Source organism: Trichosurus vulpecula, chromosome 2, assembly GCF_011100635.1.
Source record: "Trichosurus vulpecula isolate mTriVul1 chromosome 2, mTriVul1.pri, whole genome shotgun sequence".
Taxonomy (NCBI): domain Eukaryota; kingdom Metazoa; phylum Chordata; class Mammalia; order Diprotodontia; family Phalangeridae; genus Trichosurus; species Trichosurus vulpecula.
This window is the reverse complement of record NC_050574.1, coordinates 204,488,182-204,495,528: the sequence shown is the minus strand read 5'-3', so window position 1 is coordinate 204,495,528 and position 7,347 is coordinate 204,488,182. Positions and strand designations below refer to the sequence as shown.

At 33.7% G+C, this 7,347-nt stretch overlaps 1 protein-coding gene across 1 annotated transcript in view; it reads right to left on the bottom strand.

Moving 5' to 3' along the window:
- Window positions 1–3,400: 3,400 nt before the first annotated feature.
- The window catches only part of GALNT13 (polypeptide N-acetylgalactosaminyltransferase 13), a 705,305-nt gene continuing 701,358 nt past the window's right edge, over window positions 3,401–7,347 (bottom strand). Inside the window, exon 12 of the mRNA XM_036747971.1 lies at window positions 3,401–3,424. The gene's annotated coding sequence lies outside the window, so the exon portion shown is untranslated. The remainder of the gene's footprint in view (window positions 3,425–7,347) is intronic.

Below are 7,347 nucleotides of genomic sequence, written 5' to 3'. Positions count from 1 at the left end.
TATTTTCTTGGCAATGTATATGATATTTTAATGCAATGAGCACTAATAGGGAACACTGGTGGTCAGAAAGGTGGCTTTGAATTCACACCCTCCTTAATGTGGAGAGAATTATGACATGCAGGGACACTATGCCCTGTGCATATCCAGGCCACATAGCCTAGAAAGAGGGGTGTCAGATGGCAGGTGGTTAGGGGTATGAAAAGAAGGAAAATTCAATAAGCAAAGTCCATCCTTTGGCTGGCAGTTATGCTACAAGAGATACTTCTAAATTTTCTAATCAGTTAGAGTTGATTAAATCGTTTCCCTGGTGAAGAAGGCTTCTTTGAGTAAAAAGAGAATCCTCATAGTTGTTGTATTAATTATCTCCCCTGTTTATGACACATCATGTCCTTGGTTATATGGAATGGAAATTACTTGTTGCAGAAATCATTGATAATCATGATAGTCCTAGTCATAAGCCTGTATCCTCCTTTCCTTTATGGGATATGCCAGGTAAAGAATCGAGGACAATAGTAGTGTTGAAAAGCTTATTGAAGAGCTTCTTGAAAAAGCTCCACATCTTATGCTTCTTTTATACTGCACTGAGTGCTTCTTTTCCTGTCTTCACTACCTATTTGCCTCAAGCTGATATGTGTACTTCCATTTAAAGGAACGAGCACACTCAGAAAATCTCCATAGGTGAAGGAACGTTCAGAGGTATAAAACATGTATATAGCTGCATGGATAAACTAGGAGAAATTTGCCTTTTTCTCCATGATTCTCTGATTTCTCATGTCTCATGGCCTACTGATAGCCAATGCAATTTTATACATGAAGACTTTCAGAAGGACAGAAGGGAGTGGGGATTGAGCTATTGTGTAAAATATGAGTGCAGCAGAGGGTATTTAGGCTTCTACTACAGTCCTGCACTGATTCCTCACTACCATGTGGAGGTAACTCATTCTCTATTTTGATGGAGTATGTGTTGCTTGTATAGCCTAGCCCAGCTAAGTTCGAAAAGGCTCATTACTCAAGGGTTGGTGATAAGGTGATTTTTTTGTTATTGTTACAAGTCATTTTAAAAAAATTACCCTTATTGATGTGGGGTTCTTGAGGGATAGGAATGTTTCATTTTTGTCTTTGTATTCCCAGAAGCCTTAATATACAGTGTCTCTCACATTGCAGATGCTGCATAACTGTTTAGTGAATTGAATTGTCTTGCATGAACTAAAGTATTGAGGGGATTTGACCTGGATCATTAGAGAAAGCATAGCAAAAATGCAATCTATTATGACTTCTTTATGAATAATATTTAGAAACATATGTTGAAAATAGAATGTTCCTACGGATTTACCAGTGGTTAAAAGTGCACGACAATGGAATTTTGATGCTCCTCTATATCTTTTTATAGGAATCATATTTAAAAAAAGGAACAGTGACCTCTATGAAACCTTGCAATGCTAGAGATTTCAAAAGTGAGAGTTAGAATTCAATCTCTAATCTACCATGCTGAGTTTCTATACTGCACTATTGGGAGGCCACAGTATGTGAAGCTTAGAGCAAAATGACCAGATGGCTTTCAGCGTTCCTACATTTAGACACAAAAGTCAGTGATCAAAAGTTAAGTTTTAGACATCCTCTCTGGCTGGTTCTTTTGGGTTTTACTGAACTTTGATGTGATGAGGATAAGTGGAGCTCGGATAATTCACTCTTATCTGCTATGATCTCTGTGACTCAGGTTCATCAACCTCTCTTCCACATCTTGTGGTTAAATTAATTTATAAAAAGATTTTGCTGCTAAAATTTGATTTGTTAAAACCAAGAACTTAGGATTTAAATGTTTTATAATTTCTTATTTATCCTGGACTAGAACATGAAACATTCATCATATAGAATGAATTTTCTGCTCAGGTACCTCATTAATGTAATATTCTGCTGACTTAAAAATAAAACAAGATATGAAATGGTAAATAATAGCTGCTCCATGTTCCCACAAAGGATAATTAGAAATAGAGAAAGTTTATAAAACAATCAACATAATCCTTTCCAAAATCACTTTTGTAAGGCATTTTACAGTATGTCCCTTTTCAAGCAATATTTTGTGATATCACTAGAACAACCAAAAATAAAAAAGTCCAAACAAGCCCTGTGAGATGAAGTTCAAAAGGAATATATATATATATATATATATATATATATATATATATACATATATATATATCCCAAACACACTGTAATATTTATAATACCATCTGTGATCTTTATAGCTTCTAGACTGTGCTTCCTTTGAATAGATATAAAAAATTCATAGGGGGCTACAGCAAATCTGCCCAGAGTAGGGGAAACAAATATAAAACCCCATATCTGATCATAGCAAAGGGCTTTTAAGCTTTTCATTTCCCCAAGTGAATGATGCCTTCACCTGACTGAAATTATAGATAAAAGTGTCAATGGTCTTAAGGAAACATTGTGACACTCTTCTGATTTCAGGCACTCAAGGTCATGTTGCGGAGGAGCCACTGTTGGGATCGGCTTCCACTGCAGTCCTTCATGGTAGGTACCATTTTGTCATCTTCTGATGGCTCATCAAGACACTGGTTGCTGTTGATGTGTCTCAACGTGAGTTTCTGAAAAATGTAAGCAAGGCACATTTATTTTCACATGCATATCTGTATGTGTCAGACAATCATTAAACTAAACTCAGCAGACCAAATCTAGCACACATAATATCACACTTTTCCTTAGTATACAGTATAGGCTAACCTTGTGGCATATATTTTTTAAAGGAAAATATGTATGTGTGACATTTGATTAATAATCTAGATTAGAGACTCCCAATGGTGTATGTGTGTAATAGATCCTATTGGCAGTTTGGTGAAGCCAATGGAACCCTTTTCAGAATAAATTTATTTATTTATTTAAAATGCATAAAATAAAATTCATAGGATTACAAAAGAAATTATATGGAAATTCAGTTATCAAAATATTTTAAAAAGTTAATAATGTAGATCAGGTTAAAATTACTGATCCAGATAATATGCTGTATAGAATACTATATATAACACAGAAGATTTGGTTTCAAGTCTTCTCTCTCACACTTGTTGCTTGTGATTGTGGGCAACTCACCTGACTTCTCTGAATCTCAGATTCCTCACTTGTAAAAAAAAGGCTAATAATAATTTTATTACCTCATAGAGAGTTAAAAAAGTGATATGTGAAGTTTATTGTTACTAGCTGCATGAATTTGGGAATGTCAATTGATTTCTCATGTTCCTCTCCTGTAAAATATGGCTAATAATACCTGTTCTACTTACCTCAAATAGTTGTGCAGAGACTAAACTGAAAGAAAGCATGTGATTGCATGTTGTAAAACACTGAAGGATCATATAATTGAAGGTGGAATCAATGAAATTGACTGGTAGGGCTTTATCATTATTCTTTTCACCTGTATTTATATATTGTATAATGAAAATATTAGCATATTCAACAGAAGAGAATCATCCAGGATGTGAGCTACATCGCAACAGGCCCATCCATAAGGGAATTTTAACTAAGTAGTATATACCAAGCTGTCCCAAGGAGATGCTTTTCTTATGTATTAGTTTTTTTTATATCCTTTTGGTCAACATGCACAATATCTCACTAGACTATACAGGAGGTGCAGATATTCCTAGTGGAGAGAATATTTGATAAATAGCAGACAACCACAAGCCCCTACCCATAGAGTAGTTGACATTGACAGCAGAAGGTTGCTGCAGCTATGCTAGTTGCAGACAAACTAGCTCAGCATATCTGTTATACACCATCATAGAAAGGAGTGGCTTTCACCTCTGGAGTTAAGACAAGAGTTATTTGGATAATGGAAATGCAAAACGATCCTACATTGCCTTCAAGATTCAAACTCAATAAGATATTTGGAGAATAGAACTCTGAGCCTGAAGTCAGAGGACCTGACTTCAGTTTCAGCCTTAGATATGTGCTAGTTGTGTTACTTTGGTGAAGTCACTTTACCTCTATTTGCCTCAGTTTCCTTAGCATCTATTCTCCATGGCGTTGTTGTGAAGATCAAATGAGATAATATTTATAAAAGGACTTAAAATAGTGCCTGGCACATAAAAGCTAACATGTAAATGCTAGATATTACTATTGTTATACACATGCACATGCATATATGTGTAAATATACATATAGGCACATTCTCCATATATGCATACATATATAGATATGGATATATATAGATATCTAGAGGCTGCACTTCAGTCTAATTTCATAGATAGTACCTCATATTCTGTGGTAACTCAGTACCCATAAGCTGATAATACTTATTATATGTGTTATCTACTCAGTCAAAGATAGGAAATTATGGTAGAGGTGTCAAAATTAACCACTTAATACTCATACAAGTTTCATATTGGATATGATGATGGTTAACTTTATAAATTGTACATGAGGAACAGTAGAGATTAATTCTCTCATTTTATTATATTTTCAATTCTCTACTCTCCATACTGGAAGAACCCAGGTTCACCTCTTATGTAGATTTGCCAAATAGAATAAATATGCCACTGAAAAATGTCACAGGCATGTTTTTCTGTCTTCACCAGTCATTCCCTGTTTAGACTTTCTTCTACCTTGAGGGCCTAGTAGGTGATGAAATTGTATCTCCACAGGGTATGGGAGTAGATAGCATAGGAGATCTATCTTGTAGCAGAACGGGTATGAATGTTGCTGTGGCATGGAACACAATGTTTCCACAGGGTATGGTAGCAGATGGGACACTTCACAGAGTGTTGCTCTGCTCCTATGGGGGTCTCTGTCCTTACGAAAGACTTGCTAGTCTTTATAAGAATTTAACTGTACTGTCAAAGACAAAACAAAAGTTCTTTTGCTCTGTCAGGAAAAAAAATTGGCTTGCCCTAGACCAAATTGTTTTAAGGACTGGAAACTCACCCATTTCCCTGCAACCCTTTAGAACAGACAGATGGGGATATAATGGAAAATGGAGGGAAATGAAAATGGGAGAGAAATAGACATTTTGGGTTAAAAATAAAAGATTCAAAGAAGGCCTTTAGCGGAGTTTGGAGAACAAGACAGAAATTAGGAAAGCACTTGGTAATATTTTATACATGTAGAAGTTATTCCAATGTCTTGGAACAAGGAAAAAAAATAAGGCATGTTACTATGCCCTGTATTTCAATGTTCTTTAATAAAGGTGGTAATTTATTAACAAAGGGCTTTGGTTTGTGTTGCAGAAAGTACTTCTCTTGTACATTCCTTAGATCAATTGCAGAAAGCTAGGAAAACAAAGCAGCTTGAGAAGCTACCATACTGACTGCTCACATTAATGTTCCTTTAATTCAGTAAATAATTATATATTTGTATATATATGCATATACATATACACACATACCCTCATGCGCGCGTACACACACACACACACACACACACACACACACATATGTGTGTGTGTGTGTGTATATATATATATATATATATATATATATATACATATATATATATATATATATGTAGCCTGTCACTGCACTGGTCTTTTCAATTAAACCCAGAAATGTCTTCCATTACCATTTATCAGTAAAAATAGCCTTTTAGTTTGATTATCTATTAGTTCAGGTTGAAACATTTACTTTACACAATTCAGTCCAGAGACATTTCTTTAATGCCAAGGATCCCCTTTATCCAAAATGTGCCTTACTATTTCCTGTCACCTCTTAGAATCCCTAGCTTCTTTTAAGACTCAATTCAAGTGCAACTTCCTGACCAGTCCTACTCCCCCCCCCAAGTTCATAATTCTCTTTGTCCTGATATTACCCTTTATTTACTAATGGATTTCTATATTGGATATTCCAAGGAGATTATAAGCACCCTGAAGACATTGATTATTTCACCTTATTCTGGTTTTCTCAGTGCCTATAACAGAAATTTGCAGTAGAGTAGCCATTTCATATATCTGGTTTTTGTTGTCTATTGAAAGGTTTATTTTTAATTTATTTAATATTTTATGTTCCTTCAAATATATGTAAAATTAATTTAAATAACAATTTCTTAAAACTTTGAGTTACAAATCCTTTCCTTTCCTCCCTCCCCACTCCCTTCATTGAAAAGTCAAGCAGTTTGACATAGGTTAAACATGTGCATTACTGCAAAAATATTTCTATTTAATAATTATATATCGCAGTCAAAAGAACCCAATATGTTGCTCAGTGAAAATTAAAAATAGAATGTAACTAAACCTCTCTCCTAAGGACCATACATTATTATGTTATCTATGAATAAAGTACTGGAATCAAAAGAATCCCATGAAAAAATAACATTGTTATGCAATTATTGTCGATCAACATAATCTTGATATAGAAAACTAGAGAAGTTGTTAAACTGAACCAAACATCATAACCAGGAATGGCTGGTTTTTTTTTAAAGATACTAATAAATCACAAACATCAATGATACAATTCAGAATAAAATATTTTATCAAGTTCTTTGACACCATTTTTGATTATAGTTTTCTACATCAGCTAATGAATCACAAAAGGATACAATGCAATTGTTCATCTTTATGTTTCTGGAACATAGAAAAACATAACCTAGATAAACTTTAATCATGTGCACTATCTAAATATTCATATTTTAAAATAGTCATTATAAACTCTCCATAATCTATTAGATGAGTCTGTATGAAAACAAGCAATTACTTCCCAAACTTAAACACTCTTCATTGGCCACAGCTTTATAAAGACAGGGAGTATCTTCCTTTTGGTTTTATATTCTTAGAGCTTAGCACAGTACTTGGTGTATATACATACACACATACATTATATATATATATATATATATATACACATATATACATATACATACTATATGTATACATATACACCTTAATATGTATATATATATCTTCCAAAATATTGTTAAATTATTTAAATTAAATTATTAATTCATTAATTTTTCTGGAAAGTAAGTTAAAAAAAGACAATTATTATAATGTTTCCAAATACCCAGATGCTCAGGGTTACATCGAAAAAAACATTAAGAAATTTAATTTAACTTTTTATTTTGACATGAAATTTAATTTTTATAGAGACAGGAGATAACATGGTGTAGTACATGTGTGTCAAACTCTAATAGGGCTGAGATGTTGGCATCATTTGGACTTAGAAAACAGCAAAGTAACATTATCTACTTCAATCATATTTTCATTTATTTTGTTAAACATTATCAAATCATATTTTAATCTGGATCAGGCAGTACTGGGAGATTTACAAACTATATATGAGTTTGAAACCTCTGGTGTTGTAGTTATAAAGCAGCTTCAATGTCAGGATATCATGGGTTCGAGTACTACATTGG